The following is an 18111-nucleotide window of genomic DNA, read 5'->3' as shown; positions in this document are numbered from 1 at the left end:
GCTTTGTAATATAATTTCAAATCAGCAAGTGTGATGCTTTGTTCTTCTTGATCAAGATTGCTTCTGTTATAAATTTAGAGTCTTTCATGGTTCCAAAGGAGTTTTAGGATTTTACTGTCTATTTCTGTGAAAAATGCTACTGGAATTTTGATAGAAATTGCATTGAATCTGTAGATTGTTTTGGATCATAAGTATATTTTGACAATATTAGTTCCTCCAATCCACAAATATGAAATATCTTCCTATTTGTTTATTTTTCAATTTATTTCATCAATATTTTATAGTTTTCAGTGTACAGATCTCTCATCTCCATGGTTAAGTTTATTCCTAGGATCTTACTCTTTTTGATGCTATTGTAAATGGGATTTTCTTCTGAATAACTTTTTTGATAGCTCTTGTTAGTGTACAAAAACATAACTAATTTTTATATTTATTTTATATCCTGTATCTTTTGTAAATTTATTAGTTCTAACAGTTTTATGATGGAGTCTTTAGGGTTTTCTATATATAATGTCATGTCCTCTGGAAACAGAGATAATTTTACATCTTCCTTTTTTTATTTGGATATCTTTTACTCCTTTTAGTTGCCTAATTGCTCTGGCTAAAACTTCCAGTATGTTGCACAGAAGTGGTAAGAGTGAGAGTGGGTATGCTTGTCTTGTTAGAGAAAAACGTTAGACCTTTCCCCACTGAGTATGATGTTAGCCATACAACTGTGATACACAGTCTTTGTGATGTTGAAGTGCATTCCTTCTATATCTATTTTGTTAAGAGTTTTTATCATAAACTGATGTTAAATTTTGTCAAATGCTTTTTTCATCTATTGAGATGATCATATAATGTTTGTTCCTCATTCTGTCAATGTGGTGTATAACATTTATTCATTTGCATATGTTGAACCATCTTTGCATCCCAAAGATAAACCTCATTTGATCATAGTGTATGATCCTTTTAATGTGCTGTTTAATTTGGTTTCATGGCATTTTGTTGAGGATTTTTGCATCTACGTTCATCAGGGATATTGACCTGTAATTTTCTTTTCTTGTAGTGTCCTTGTCTGATTGTGGTATAAGGGTGACACTAATGTTGTAATGTGAGTTTAGAAGTGTGTTTCCTCCTTTTCAATTTATTGGAAGAATTTAAGAAGGATTGATATTAATTCATCTTTAAATATTTGGTAGTATTCAGCAGTGAAATTATCATCTCTTTGATGAGAAATTTTGATTACTGATTCAAACTCCTTACTTATTATTAGTCTATTTCAGATTTTATATTTCTTCATGATTCCATCTTGGTAGGTTACATAATTCTAGGAATTTATCCACTTCTTCCAGGTTATCCAATTTGTTGTCATATAATTGTTCATAGTAGTTTCTTATGATCCTTTGTATTTCTATGGTATCTGTTGTAATGTCTCCTTTTTCATTTCTTATTTTATTTTAGTCTTCTCTCTCCTTTTTCTTAGTTGAGCTACAGGTTTGTCAATTTTGTTTATCCTTTCAAAAAACCAGTTTTAGTTTCTTTGATCTTCTCTCCTTTGATCTTTTCTAGTATATTTCTAATCTCTATTTTTTTTTTCTGCACTAATCTTTATTTCCCACCTTATGCTAACTTTGGGCTGTTTGTTTTCTCCTCGTTCCTTGAGGTGTAAACTTTATTTAAACTCTTTCATTTTTCTTCATGTATGTATTTATTGCTATAAATTTTTCTCTCCTAGTATTGTTTTTGTATCAGCCCATCAGTTTTGGTATGATATCTTTTTCTTTATCTCAAAATATTTTTTTTTCATTTCACTTTTGATTTCTTCAGTGAGCCATTGGTTGTGCAGAGGCATGTTGTTTAATTACCACATTTTGTGAATTTATAATATTCTTCCTGTTATTGGTTCCTGATCTTATACCATTGTGGTCAGAAATTATATGATTTAAATCTTCCTAAATTTGTTAAGACTCGTTTTATGGCCTCACATATTATCTCTACTCTAGAGAATGTTCTGTGCATGTGTGAGAAGGATATGTGTTTTGTGCTACTGTTGGATAGAATGTTCTACATTTCTGTTAGGTCCATTAGGTCCAAAGTGTAGTATAAGTTCAGTGTTTCCTTATTGGATTTCTGTCTGAATGATCTCTCCCTTGTTGAAAGTGGGGTACTGAAATTTCCTACTATTATTGTATTCCTGTCTATTTCTGCCTTCAGATCTATTAATATTTGCCTTATATATTTAGGTAGTATGATGTTGGGTGCATATATATTTATGGATGTTATATCTTCTTGATGAATTGACTCTTTTGTCATTATATAATGACCTTGTTTCATCTTACAGTTTTTGACTTAAAGTCTATTTTGCCTAATATGTGTAGTCCTGGCCTCTTTTGGATTCTGTTTGATGAAATGTCTTTTTCCACACTTTCAGTCTATATGTCCTTAAAGCTGAAGTGAGTCTCGTGGGCAGCATATTATCAGATCTTTCTTTAAAACAAATCCATCCAGCTACTCTATGTCTTTTAATTGGAGAATTTGATCCACTGACATTCAATGTAATTATTGATTGGTAAATAGCAAACAGTAAGTAAGTAGGGACTTACTATTGCCATTTTGTTAAATTTTTTCTGGCTGTTTTGTGGGTCCTTTGCTCCTTTCTTCCTGTCTTTCTCTAGGGGCTGGGGCATGCACTGGGTTGGGTGGGTGGTGGCCTGGTCCTGGGGTGGCAAAATAGTGGCTCCTTCTTAGGGGATGAGGGTGAGGGACCCAAAAGCATTTCCCTCTCTGGGTGTCTGCAGTGGCAATGTTATTGGTTACCTCAGTTGTGAAAGCTGTCAGTATCCTCTGTGGAGCAGAGCATTAGAGGTCATGCTGACAAACACTAAGAGGATTCCGTGAAAACTGCAAGGTGTCCATGGCTTCCACAGGGGCTGCCATGTGGTAGCATAAGCCACACTGCTGATACTAGTAGCCCCTGCCCTTCTTTCGTATCCCTAGCCATCTCCAGGCATTTCAGGTATGCCCATTTCTGCAATGATTCTTTCAGAATATTGTCTATTTTTTGTTCCACTGCATTGCTGGAGGTTGTTAATTGGACTCCTGAGCCCTCCCAGGGCTATTTTCATTCATGGGTGGCTGTCTCATTGGCTTTGTGTGTGTGTGTGTGTGTGCGTGTGTTTGTGTGTGTGTGTGTGTGTGTGTGTGTGTGTGGCAGGGAGAGGGGACTGATGGAACTGAAGGCTGGAATCATGTAGTGCTCCATATTGCTGGCATGACTGCCTGCTATATCCTCTTCTATGTTCTTTTTAACCATGTATCAGACTACAAATTTCATCAGTCACCCTTTGATCACAACTGTGTCATTAAGTCTTGTTAGTTCTGAAGACTTGCTAAAAACCTTATCTACTTTGCAGTATGTGCTGGGCTTAAAGTTTATTCTATCTCCAATTCTTATGTAATCTCCCTTAACTTGAAAATAATTTTAGTCTAAAAGTTGTGCTTCTTGTCAATCATTAACATCCAGGACACTTCATCACCTTCAATCCCTATCTGGGGCCCTAGTCTAGCCTGGTACCTCTCATCTCTCATGAAAGATGCCTTTATCACTGTCTTTAAAACAAAAGACAGCAGATATGAATTCCCTTTGGCAAATGTTGATAGAGTGTTTCACTGTTCTTCCACCTAACCAACCCAAAATGATGTTATCCACTTCAAAGTCAGAAAGTGTAAGAAGATTCCACAACCTTCTAATTTGTGGCTAACTTTGGGAAAGTCATTTAACCTCCTAGTATTTTAATTTTATCTGAAAAATTATTATTTCATAGAGAAGTTATACAGGTGAATTTTTTTAAATTTTAAAATTGCATATATGCAATAGAGAACAGTGATGGGAATAAAAATGCTTATGTACTAGAGAAAAACATTTTGGAGTTTCTCAAGTACTTACGGAGTTAGACTTTTCTTTTGTTCCTAGCAAAATTCCATGAAGAAAATAGACTCCAAAACTCCAGAGAAGGGAAGTGAGGTCTGTAGTCACTAAAGAGGCAGGCGTTCTACTGGGATGAATCTGAAGAAGTTATACATCAATCTAGCAAATTTAAAACTATATAATACCCACATTTTTAAAATAATAAAGAATTATTTGAAATTCTGATATATCACTGACAAAAGCATAAATTTGTTAAAAACTTTGGGTAGGAAATTTTGGAATTTGTAATAAGTACTTTTAAGACATACTCATATGGTAATAGTATTTCATCAATGTTAAGATGCTGATTTTGATAACTACATTATGGTTAAGTAATAATAAAAATAATTCTTTGTTTTTTGAAATACACCATGAAGTAGTAAGAGGGATCACATCCGCACTTTTACTCTGTGAAGATGATATTCTTTGTTGTGTTGCCCTCTCTGGCACTAGCAACTCACATCAAGAATGTGGGCTGACATTCCCATGGCCATCTGTAAACTGGGAAATGGAGGATGTCAAAAAAGGTTAATTTTATGTGTCAGCTTGGCTGGGCCATGGTGCCTAGGTATTTGACCAAACATTATTCTGGATATTCCTGTGAAGGTGTTTTCAGATAAGATTAACACTAAAATTGATGAACTTTGAGTAAAGCAGATTAACTTCCATAATGTGGGTGGTTCTCATTCAGTCAGTTGAAGGCCTTAATTACGAAAACACTGACATCCCTTGAGTAAGAAGGAATTTTACCAGAAGACTGACTTTAGACTCAAACTGCAACTCTTCCCTGAGTCTCCAGCCCACTGGCCTCCCCCATCAGAAATTGGACTTGCCAAGTATCCACAATTGCATGAGATGTATCCTTAAATCTCTCTTTATAAATATATCATGTCCTATTGGTTCTGTTTCTCTGAAGAACTCTAAGACAGATTCTGGTACTGGGAATTGTTCTAAAAGAACAAAATCTTAAGGATGCGTTTCCTAAATTGGTTCTGGGAATTCTGTAATTGGTCTCTGATTAGATTTAAAGACACTAATAACTCCATTTCCATTACTAAAGAGAGCAATTTTAGTCCATGGCATGATATGGCAATAGAGGTAAGCAAAATATCACCAATGGATGCTCCTAATTAAGCACTTATAAAAGCCAAGATCTGGGCAACCATGCATATAGTATCTTCAAACATTTTTGTCAAAGTAATGAGTATAATGAGATTGGATGGTTCTTCCTCATGTTATTGGACAAAGTGATGGAAAAAAAAGAAAAAAGAAAGAAAAAGGATGAGCTCAGGGACTCAAATTTCTAGCTCAAGTTCTCCATCAGTGATCTGAAAGCTTCTAGGTCTGCCCTGAAGGGGACCCTTATATCTTGTATCCATGAATCAAGGGGTGGCAATGGGAGTATCACTACTCACTATTACCCCTAGTGGCCCACTAGTAACATTTTTGCTTCCTGTTCCCAAGATGCCATGCTGTGTCAGCCTAGAGGTCTTAGTTCCAGAGGGAAAAATGCTTCCACTAGGAGACACAACAATGATTCCATTGAACTGGAAGTTTAGGCTGAGGGGCTCCTTATTGATCTAAATCAACAAAGAAGGGAGCTGTGATGGATCAGTTGATTGATCCTGACTTCCAAAAAGAAACTGGGATACTGCTTCACAATGGAAGAGAAACAGTACGTCTGCAATACAAGAGAAATCCTTTAGGGCATCTCAGTATTACCACGTACTGTGACTAAAGTTAAGAGAAAATTATAATAACCCAAAACAGGCAGGAGTACTTAATGGCCCACATCACTCAAGAATGAAGGACTGGGTTATCAGCTGAGATGCTGGCTGAAGGTACAAAGAAAATACAAAATAGGTAGGGGCAGAAGGTGCCAGTTATGACTACATGACCAGTTACAGAAATGAGAATTTTAATTGTCATGAGTAGTTCTTCCTTATTTTATTATGAATATATGTGAGTATAAGCCAAATATCCTTGTTTTCTTCCCCTAATATCCCATTATCTTGTAATATAAGATATATTGACTTTATGTCATAGTATTTAAGTACTATTAACTTTACATCAAAGTATTTATGTTACAGGATATCTAGGAAAAGGGCAAACATCACACATGGACTTTGCAACCTCTTCTGGAAAAAGGATAAGTGTGTTTTCAGTTGTATGCAACATAGTTGTATCATATTAGGCAAAAGTATGATCTTGTTAGAGTCTTTAGTGGCAGATTAAGTATTGTTTAAGGAGATGTGTATGGGTGTCAGGTTGACAAGGGGGGGACTTGTGATAGCTAATTTTATGTGTCAATTTGGCTAGGCCACAGAGCCCAGATATTTGGTCAAATGTTATTCTGGATATTTCTGTGAAGGTGTTTTTGGATGAGATTAGCACTAAAATCAGTGAACTCTGAGTCAAGCAGGTTGTCTTCCACAATGTAGGTGGGCGTCATCCATTCAGTTGAAGACCTTAATAAAAGAAAGACTGACCTGCCCCAAGCAAGAAGGAATTATACCATTAGACTGATTACCTTTCAGCTCAAACTGCCACTCTTTTCTGTCTCCAGCCTGCTAACCTACCCCACCATATTTTGGATTTGCCAAGCCTCTACAATCACATGAGCCAATTGCTTGAAATAAATCTCTCTATATACATACACATTTTCTTGATTCTGTTTCTCTGTAGAACCCTGACTAATGAAGAAGGTAAGTGAAAATGCCATAAAACTCTCTTACTGAAATCTAGCAGCTTTCTTCTTTATTGCACACTCTTCTGGGTGTTACTAAGTTTTTGGTTAGATTCTAAAATTACATTCCAGAGCTCCAAAAAAGTCAATTCTGAAAGATTTTGCCAGTTTAATCATTGTTATAGTGGGCAGACAGCTTTTATTTTGAGTTTCCTATTCTGCCATTTTTTATGATATCACTGCAACTTATTCTTAAATTATTCCTCTTAAATGATTCAGATAGAGTACATAGATGTACACAAAAACATAAAGATAAATAAAGCAAATCTAATAAAATGTTAATATTTGAAAAAACTGGATGTAGAGTAACTGAGAAGTCTTTATACTATTTTTGCAGCTTTTCTGTAACTCTGAAATTATATGAAAATAAAACAATTTTTAAAATGTAACTGTCCTGGAGACTGGTTTAAGATAGATGACTAAATACTTGCCAGAGCCTTCGCATCTCACTTCAAGTGCCAGGAAATTACAGAAGAGTAAATTTTCATATCTTCTAAAATATATAATTTTTTAAAAAAATAGTACCCTCAGATCTGTAGAAATGATGGGGAATCCTTCCATGAAAGAAGACAGATGGGAACAAAGAGAAGAAAACCATGTGCAGAACATGCACAGAAGAAAACGCCTACAAAGATGAGAGGTGGTCCAAGGGTTTGCTAAGCCTACAAGTGACAGATAGTGAATATTGGAGGGATCTGGGAAAACCAAGAGTGATTGGTTTGAGTATTGAAGTAACAGCATATAGGGTAATCTCTCTTTGGCCAAGAAAAAGCAACAGAGATGCCTGTTGCCAGGTAAAGCAGAGAGAGCTGATGCTGGGCGGAAGGGGGAAAACAGGACCTTCAGTAGTCTACCGATATTCAGGAGGAACAGGAAGTTTTTACTGCTCAGAAGAAGCTATTGGCTCACCCTATCCAGGAGACTGCCCCACCAATTCTCCTTCTCCTTTTTGGAGAAAAACTAAAGTAAGCAGAGAACTCATAAACAGACTAACAATGAATCTAAAATACAGTTGATCACCCAATCACAAAAATCAAAGAGAAGAGCCAACAATCAAAGAGAAGAAACAAATCCAACAAGAGAAAACAGGTATCCTATAAAACATAGGCTTAATAAACAGTAGAGCATTTTAGAATATCTATAATCACATAACCTTAACTTATAAAAATAGAAATATAAAAGGCTATTTATTTTTAAAAGAATCAATACAATATCACAGATATTTTAAATTTGACCATCAAAATTGTTTAAATGGATAGGCTATCAAAATAATAAAAAATAAATATTAATGTGAGGCAAACTTTAGCTAATAATTTTTCATAGGATGCACCTTGAACTTTACAAAATGATGTATAAGAGAAATGAATAAACTAAAAAACAAGGAAAAAACAAACACAATGAATCTATTAGTCTGCTTGGGGAGGAATAACAAAATATCACAGACTGGGTAACTTAAACAACTTATTAATTTTCTTACAGTTCTAGAAACTAGAAGTTCAAGGTAAAGGTTCTGGCTGATTTGGTTTCTGGTGAGGGCTCTCTTTCTGGCTTGCGGACTGATGCCTCATTGCTGGATCCTCACATGGCTTTTCTTTGGCGTGTATGCAAGAAAAGAGGAAGTGAGTTTTCTGGTGTCTTTTCTTATAAGGGCATTAATCCTCCCAGATCAGGATACCACCTTTATGAACGCGTTTATTCCTAATTACTTTCTTAGGAGTCCCACCCCAAATTTAGCCATACTGGAGGTCAGAGTTTCAACATTTGTATTTAGGGGAGACTCAAACATTCAGTTTATAACAATCAACAAAAGCAAAAGCTGGTTCTTCAAAAAGAGAAAACAAATAAATTGTATTAGAAATATAACTATAGAAACAAAAATTTTAAAGTTGCTAAAGGATACAATGTATATATTTAATTCAAAAAAAAAAAAAAAGCTTAAAAGCCAGATAAGGAGAGTGTAAGAAACAAGAAAATAAAAGGTTATGTTAATCTCACTTAGGAAAGTAGATTTTTAAAATCCTAACTAAAACAGTAAATCAAATCTGTTAGAATATTAAGAGAAAAAATTCACCATGGCCAAATAGGTAATAAGAGTAAGAATCAATTAATCCAAGAATGGTCCCCTGCACGCTAGCCTCCCAAAGATATGATGTCCTACAAAGCTCCGTAGAAACTAACTATGGCCCAGAGCCTACAGCAATCAATTTTGGTCAACCACAATGTTTGGACGCCACTGTCACCTTCAACCCTTATCATGCCAGAGAAGGAGCTGGTGCTGGTCTAATCATGTGTACTGATATGGTCAATCCTACTCTTATCTTGCACTATCTTAAAGCTGTAACCATAAGGCCTGGATGCAGTTGGGCTGGGACATCTCATCAACCTTGAATATCCATGCTTTCAGAATAGTGCTGGAATAAAAGTTCTTCCACATCATACTGTATTCTGGCACCTGATCATGCCAGGGGATGAGGTGGTATTTCTCTAATTATTAATTAAAAGCTATACAGGCCAACAGTCAAGATCCCTCTAATGGAACTTGTCATATGGCCTTTAAAAATTGCTATGCCCTGTCTGCTTCAGAGTGGGATGGTGTCACAGAGACTCACACTTTGAGCTATTGACCCCTGTCCCTTTGAGCTTTCTCCAGTAAATTAAATACTGTTTCAACAGGTCTGATATGTGCAGGTCTTGACTACTTGTCTTGTTTTCACGACATGCCACATTATGGATTAAAGAAGGAAAACCATATGATCATCTTAATATGTACCCCAAAAGCATGAGAAATTCAACATCTATTTGTGATTCTTACAATAAAAAATAAAGTTTAATCTTAACCTAGCACCACTTATAAATTCTAGACTGACAAAACAGTATAAAATATGTATAATATTGAAGTAGAAATGTATGTAAAACACAAAAGTCATAAAAGAAAGATTGGCTGGCCGGGCGCGGTGGCTCACGCCTGTAATCCCAACACTTTGGGAGGCCAAGGCGGGTGGATCACTTGAGGTCAGGAGTTCGAGACCAGCCTGGCCAACATGGTAAAACCCCGTCTCTACTAAAAATATAAAAAAATTAGCTGGCCGTGGAAATGGGTGCCTGTAATCCCAGCTTACTCAGGAGGCTGAGGCAGAAGAATTGCTTGAACCCAGGAGATGGAGGTTGCAGTGAGCCAACATGGTCCCACTGCACTCCAGCCTGGGTGACAGTGAGACACCGTCTCAAAAAAAAAAAAAAAAAAAAAAAAAGAAAGATTGGTCAACTTGAATGTGTCAAGATTAAATCTTCTGTGTAACTAAAGGTACACTGAAAAATTAAAACCATAAAGTAAATTGAAAGGCAAGTAACCAGAATGAAATATTTTCAGTATACAGACATATGAATTAATACCCAGAATACATAGTCTGAAGTGAATGTACTCAGTAGAAAAGCTTCAGGAAAGCAGGGAAGCCGTAAGGTTGCTTTTCTTGTTTTTAGAATATTTTTTAAAAATTTTCTAGTAAGACTAATTTTATTTAGTATAAAAGCAAAAGTTTGACAAGCAGTATTTAATAACATAAAAAGTATAAAACAGATTTGTGCTTTCTAACATATTAATACAAAGTGTATAAATACATATAACATATTCCATGGGTAGAGAAAGATGAAAGCAAGGAAAGAAGACTGTGGTTGGGTCTAGTAACAAATAAATAAACACAGAAGTAGAGATAATCCACATTATAGTATATTCTACTATTAATACCAGCAGAAATGTATTACCCAAATTTAAAATATGGAGGAAAATGATAATGGCTAGGGCTCTAGTAATATACCTCTAAAGCTGTGGGAGAGCCCAGGAAATTCACTACATGGTCTGTGTATATGGTGGTATGGAGCATATTGATTTTTTCTAAAAGGAAGAAATATTAAATTTTAAGTTTAGATGAATAATTATAAAATTACAGGGTACCCATACCATCCAATTTTTTAAAAATCCAGTTTTAAAAGTAAGCATTGAGTCACATTCCCCTGGCAAATGTTCTTCATTCATTATAAAAAGTGTAAACTGACTTTTTTCCCCTGAACTTTCAGAAAAGTGGCAAAAAGAGTACTTTGGTTTAGGTTCATGTGAGGGAGGCTTTTAATGAAAATTTTAGAATTGAAGAGGTCCACGTTCAGAATTCATTAATCACCTAACATCCCAATATTTAGAATGTCTTGACTTAAAAAGGCCACCCAAAATCCAGTCCACTCAGATTTAACACACACCTCTTATCTTCTAGATTTTTTTTACTTATAAAGTAGAAAAAGAAATATACCCTAATAGGTTAAACACACCAAATGCCCATTTTACACAGGTAAAACCTTCATAAAGGCTAATTGAATCCATAGCTAAAACTGCATTGTGCAGGTTTTCAGTGACATTGTCAGTCACATAATACAAATAAAATAGTTAACTATTTATATCCATGGTAAGCCCACGGATAACAAGAAATGTAATCCAAGAAGCATTAACCTTTGCTTTGTGTCATATTTAAGACTTGCATGTTTTATTTTTCCAATATGTAACATTTAATAGAGTGTATTAGCTACTATGTGGTAATGCTTTGGTACTATTTGCATAGGTTCTTTCATCCTAAACATTTGCCATTTTCCCAAAAGGAACTGTGGTTCTGTTTTAGATGTCTTATATAAATTAAACACCTTATTGAGTATTAATATTGGGGAGATAACACAGGATGCAACATAGACAGTCAAGTTACCTCTGTATATTTAGGAATTACCCTCTCCTTCAAGGTATTTGCACTAGAAAGCTAAGTCTGCCCTGATTAATATTTCAATAGTACAGGGTTGAGTGATCAAAACCTTGGCAAAACCTTAATTCAGAATTGTTAACAAATACTGCTAGTGTCAATTCCATGTGATTTCATTATTATAAATTTATTATTATGAGGCAAAACAAGTATAGCCAGTCATCGTTGAAAATGCTTCAACTACTACTTCTTAATGTGGAAAGACTGAAACTAACATTTGTTTTACCATACAATTAATATAATATCTATGTACCCTGAAATTTCCTTAATTTTACTCATTAGGACAGGATTTTGAAAGACTTAAGGGCACTTTACAGCAGGATCCAGCTTTCCTATCAAAGACTCAGTATCTTAAATATTATATGTACCTTTTTTCTCTTTTATTAAACTAGATTAAGCTTCAGAGTTTGTGAAAATGGAGAAAATAACCAATAAAAGGATTCTATAAATTGTCTTTGGCACAATAGTAAGTATTCAAAACAAAAGCAAGAAAACCACTATTATCAGCTGAATTGTTTGCCCTCCTCTCCAAAAAAATTCACATTTTAAAGTTCTAATCCCCAGTAACTCAGAATATTACTCTACTTGGAGGTAGGGTCTTTAAAGAGGTAATTAAATTTAATGAGGTAATTAGGGTGAGCCTTAATCCAATATGTCTAGTGTCCTTGGAAGAAGAGGAAATTTGGACACAGACACATACAGACGAAAGACTATGTGAGGACAGGGAGAAGATGGCCATCTACAAGCCAAAAAGAGAGGTCTGAAACAGATCCTTCCCTCATAGCTCTCAAAAGGGACCCATCCTGTCAACAGGGTTGATCTCAGACTTGATCTCAGGCTTCTAGCTTCCAGAATTGTGAGAAAATAAATTTCTCTCTCTTTCTTTTTTTTTTTTTTTTTTGAGATGCAGTTTGACTCTTCTTGCCCAGGCTGGAATGCAATAGTGCAATCTCAGCTCACTGCAACCTCCACCTCCCAGGTTCAAGCGATTCTCCCGCCTCAGCCTCCCGAGTAGATGGGATTACAGGCATGCACCACCACACCCAGCTAATTTTGTATTTTTAGTAGAGATGGGGCTTCTCCATGTTGGTCTGGATGGTCTTGAACTCCTGACCTCAGGTGATCCGCCCACCTTGGCCTCCTATTGCTGGGATTAGAGGTGTGAACCACCACGCCTGGCCAAATTTCTGTTCTTTAAGCCAGCCAATCTGTTGTACTTTGTTACAGAAGTCCTAGCAAATTAATACAGCCACTTTATTGTTCCAAAATTTTGTTTTTGAGATAAGGGTTCTCTCTGTTGCCCAGGCCTGAGTGCAGTGGTGGGATCATAGCTCACTGCAGCCTCGAACTCCTGGACTCATGCAATCCTCCCACTCAGCCTCCTGACTAGCTAGGAGTACAGCCGTGTGCCACCATGCTCATCTAATTTATTTTATTTTTAGTAAAGACATAGTCTCACTGTGTCACCCAGGCTGGTGGTGTTCTAACATTCACATATGCAGTTGACCCTTGAATAACATAGGTTTGAACTGCATGGGTCCACTTACATGCAGACTTTCTTCCACCTTCATCATCCCTGAAACAGCAAAACCAACCCTCAGCCTACTCAACATAAAGACAGTAAGGACGAAGACCTTCATGATGATCCAGTTCCACTTAATAAATAGTAAATATATTTTCTCTTATGATTTTCTTGGTAACATTTTCTTTTTTCTAGGTTTACTGTAAGAATACAGTATACAACAGATATAACATACAAAGTATGTGTTAATTAACTGTTTATGTTATTGTTAAGGGTTTCAGTCAACAATAGGCTACTAGTGAAGTTTTTAGGGAGGCAAGCAATTCCTGCATAGTTTGGAACTTTGAGGAGGACAAATGAGTAAGGAATTTTATTTTCTATTAAATGAAGTACTTCCCCATCTGCCATCCTTTCAAGAGAATTCAGTAAAGACTTAAATTAATAATTGTTTTACTTTTATGTGTATATATATATATACACACCAAATATATATATACACCAAATATATATATATACACCAAATATATATATACACCAAATATATATATATATACACCATATATATATATATATATATACACACCAAATATATATATATATATGGTAAAGTTCAACAAAGTATATATATTTTAAACATAGCATATTATTAGGTAGAGAATAGACTTGTGGAAAAAGATAATGTTTTGGCCTTGGGTGGGAACAGAGCTTTGAAAAAAGTGGACTCATTCTGCATATGTTTCAGAGGTCAAATATGCAGGACTCACTGACATATTCCATGTAGGGAAAAATGGAAAGAGATTAATCAAGTTTGACTACTAAGATTTCAACCTAAATAATCAGATAAAAGTTAGTGACATTCATGTTTCCAGAAAAACTAAATGGTTGATTGTGTTGGACATTACTTAGAATTTTCAGGAATGAAGACAGAGAAGTTGCCATTGAATTTCAACATGGAAATCATTGATGACATGACAAGAGCAATGGCAGGTTTATAGTAAAGATGAAATTCTCATTGGAGCATGCTAAAGCATAATGATAAAGCAAGGAAATGGATAAAACAAATTCAGGTGATTCTTTGAGTAGTTGTTTCTGTTTGTTTGTTTGCACGTTTCTGTGGAAGTGAGGAAATGCAAAGAAAAGAGCAAGCTGGAAAATGTTGTGGGGTCGCAGCAAGTTATGACATACATTTATACGGGTGGTGAGGGGAAGGAGTCCAGCATAAAAAAAAATAAACTGGCCGGGCGTGGTGGCTCATGCCTGTAATCCCAGCACTTTGGGAGGCCAAGGTGGGCGGATCATGAGGTCAGGAGATCGAGACCATCCTGGCTAACACAGTGAAACCCCGTCTCTACTAAAAAAATACAAAAAATTAGCCAGGCATGGTGGTGGGCACCTGTAGTCCCAGCTACTCGGGAGGCTGAGGCAGGAGAACAGTGTGAACCCGGGAGGAGGAGCTTGCAGTGAGCCGAGATGACGCCACTGCACTCCAGCCTGGGCGACAGAGCTAGACTCCATCTCAAAAATACATAAACTAAAAAATAAAAATAAAAAAATTAAACATTAAAAATAAAAATAAACTTGACTTACTTAATGTTTTTGTTCCAAGATTAGGTCTACTCCATTATAATTCACCTGTCCCTTTGACCCCCAAAACAGAAAGCCACCTTCTAAGAAACTTCTTGATATGTTACTTGAGCTACAAATGGTCACGTTTTTCTATTCTCTAGTTTTGCTATGGAAAAGGTTCTTTTTTTTATTTAACAACTTTATTGTGAGATATAATTCACATTTCACAAAAGTCACCCATTTAAAGAGTACAATCATTTCCTTGTATGTCCTAAGTTCCTTAATTTTGCTCAAATAATGACTGGTGTTAATACATCCAGTGTAAAAAAAAAATGTTTTGGAAATAGAACAGAGAGGTATTTTCCTTCTAAACTTTTGTTTCAATGACCCATTTTAATGCAGAAGATATTTATTGTATAAAGGTAGATTTCAGAAAAACACACAGACAAACTTTCTACTTGTTGATATTCAGGAAAGAATTCACAGTAACATTCTTAAGGGCATTTTTTGCTGTTTTTTGTTTTAACCTCAGGAATTTTACCCTCATTCTATAGCACTTGTTTAAGGCTGTCTTTTTAATGTATTATTTCTCTTTTTCCTCTTGCATCCCCTCAGTGATTATTCTAAATCATTTTCATTCTAGACCATATTCCTCATTCTCAAAAGATAAATTTTCCTCTGGCTTTACAAGGATATCTCCATCACTTCTCATCCAAATACCTAAAAGCTTATTTAAAACTACTCTCTCACTGATTTGCTGCAGTCTCAGACCTTGATTCTATTTTCTTTGTTCTAGAACTATTTCTTGAGGGTTTGCTATGAACCAGGTATAAAATGCAAAGGTAAATACAAGACCCTTCTCCACAAGTGATGATAAGTACTATTATGGGTCAAATATAGAATACTATGGAAGCACATAAGGCACACCTGATATTTTCAGGCAGTGTCCAGCTACTTGGGAGAAGTGATGTCTAAGTTAATCAGAAAGATAATAAGTAGGAGTCAGTATCCCTATTATATGCCTCAGCAATCTCCACTCCCTCTGCATACCACTTAACACATTGTATTATAGTTTATGTAGTGACATCCTCTACAAGACAAGTCCACTTAGGACAAGGTTCATATCTATCTTATTAATTGCTTTATCCCTAGCATCTAAAAGAACACTCGTCAAAGAGAAGCACTGAATATTTATAAGGCATGAAACAATGAAAAAAATATAAACTTCAGAATTAGACTGGCTTAGGCAGTGCTGATATTCAAAATATTTAACAACAATCATGGCCATGTGTATCAGTTGAACATCATCCCTAGGTCTGGGCTTAAATTCTCACTTCGTTTCCTACAAGATTTTCAAATTAAGGCAAGTCAGTTAAATGATCTGAACATCTTTTTATCATATGTATATGTTGATGGTAATAATAGTTAATTCGTAGATAGTTTTAATGATGAAATTAAGCAGCATATGAAACCCATTTCAGTATCTGGGACACACAGAAGATATAATAAATGTTTGATTTCCTTTCTAGACTGCTTTTAAGTGAGTTATATTTCTAGTTAGATAAGAAAATTAAAATGTGCAAAAACCAATGTAGAATGAGAGCACTCTACTTTGTCTTTCATGATTTTTTTCAAGTGCTCAACAAATAATTATTTAGTTTTCTTCTAATCTTTAAACTGCATTTATCTTTAATCTTCTCTATGATGTATATTTAACTTTCACTGTTCGTTCTTTTACCTAATTAAGAAATTTATGCTCCTATGTCAACCCTATACTTAATGATCCCACAAAAATTTATTAAGAGCCTGTATCTATGCAAAACTGTTATTATTCAGAGACTAGTTTATGCAGATACTGGTGGATAATTTCTGGCATAGCTCCAAGAAGCTTAATAAAGATCTTCTTTTGTAATAATACAGATAACTGATAGGTTTCATCCAAAGTCAGACATGAAGGTAGAAAGGACGAAAACAGCATATTGGCATATTTAATGGCTGGTGTCTTTTGCGGCAACTATATTCTGCTGTGTTAAATATTTTCAAGGGAAAAGTAAATAATTGGAAATTTGATAAATTGTGCTAAAATGCTAACTCCAAATCTTAATAATCAAGCTATATGCTTTAGGTCTACATTGAATGGCTGCCAATTTTATTCAGCATATTAAGACTTGTAAGAATAAAACAGATCTAACAAGACAGTTCAAATTAAGTTCTTCAGACTGTCTTCAAATACAGTCGCATTATAAATAAAAAATTATATGGATAGAATGAATCAGAATACAAAATTTAGATGGCTTAGTTACTTTTTCCTGCATGTGCCCATTCTCAATTGACCTTTGGATTTAAGTTATATTGTCATGGAAGTCATACAGCTGATTTATTTAAAGGTAAAATTTTGTTGCCCTAATGTGAAAAAAGTTTTTAATTCAGTTGACCACTTTCCTTAAACTATAATACACAAAAAATAGAATCTTGAGCTAATCTAATTAGAAAATTGTAACTTGACATTCAAATTGATTTATACATTGTCATTTACTTTCCTTGTTTTTGAAATAAATGTCATAATCCTAACAAAGAGTAATAACGTTCTTACTCTCAGTTCTAGTGAGAACTGCATAATGATTGTTTCAAGAATCACGACACAAATATTAAGAAAAGGACTCTACCACAAGTTTTAAAATTAGAATGTAAAAATGGAAGTAGTTTTAAATTGCATGATGCAAAAATGAAAGCATGCATCTTTAATGCATGACATCTGAATCTGCAGAGTAAAACAACAGGTTGAGGATAGGAAAATTTGGAATTCTTTCTCTGGAAAGAAACAAAACAAACTAAAGGTCTCTAAACAAATCACTAACAAAATACAAAAAAAAGTCATCATGCAGTGAGTTCAATATTGGAAAAATATTTGTCTTCACTTTGAATTTCATTAGAACTGTCTAAATACATAACTAAGGAATAAAGAATATAATTTCAACCTCAAAACTAAAATCATGCCTATGCTTAAACAGTATGTTCACAATATATTATTAAATAAAGAAAGCAAATTGTCCAGTTCTGTTTAAGATTACAGACTAATTAATTTATCTTTTCTTTCCATTAAAATTACACTTAAGACATAAAAGAGAAAAAAAGGTTAGGGAGTTATCAGTGAACAAAAGATTTCAACATACATTTTGCAACAAAAGTTACATCACCAAAATGGTGGAGTACAAGGAATCAAGCTTCACTTCTCCCTAAGAGAAAACTAAAAACAAATACCTTCTGCCAAGATTACGATGAGCAATATCCCAGAACTGAAATCTGAGGATGAAGCAATCCCTGTGTCCAAAGAGAAGTGAAAAAACTGAGCAGACAGTATAGAGAATCAGACTTCTATGTTCATGACACTCCTCCCACAATCTGCCAGACATAGTGTGCTAGTAAAATTGAGTACAGAGACAAACCGCGAACTCTAGTACTGTAAGTTGGTGGTGCAATAGACTCATACCTCTAGAATGAAACTCCAAACATAAATCTATCCAAAAAATAG

The 18111-nt window shown here is 34.9% G+C and overlaps 1 protein-coding gene across 7 annotated transcripts in view; it reads right to left on the bottom strand.

The window, feature by feature from the left end:
- ZCWPW2 (zinc finger CW-type and PWWP domain containing 2) overlaps positions 1-18111 on the bottom strand; it is a 173766-nt gene that overhangs the window by 127500 nt on the left and 28155 nt on the right. For 3 of the 7 annotated variants that reach the window (XM_009445066.5, XM_063805531.1, XM_054681573.2), the window contains exon 3: positions 3929-4048. The exons of the other annotated variants lie outside the window; for them this stretch is intronic. The gene's annotated coding sequence lies outside the window, so the exon portion shown is untranslated. The remainder of the gene's footprint in view (positions 1-3928; positions 4049-18111) is intronic. 7 annotated transcript variants of the gene reach the window in all.

The sequence above is a fragment of the Pan troglodytes genome, chromosome 2 (genome assembly GCF_028858775.2).
Source record: "Pan troglodytes isolate AG18354 chromosome 2, NHGRI_mPanTro3-v2.0_pri, whole genome shotgun sequence".
Taxonomy (NCBI): domain Eukaryota; kingdom Metazoa; phylum Chordata; class Mammalia; order Primates; family Hominidae; genus Pan; species Pan troglodytes.
Note: the sequence above shows the minus strand (reverse complement) of the source record. Positions and strands in the feature narration are given on the sequence as shown.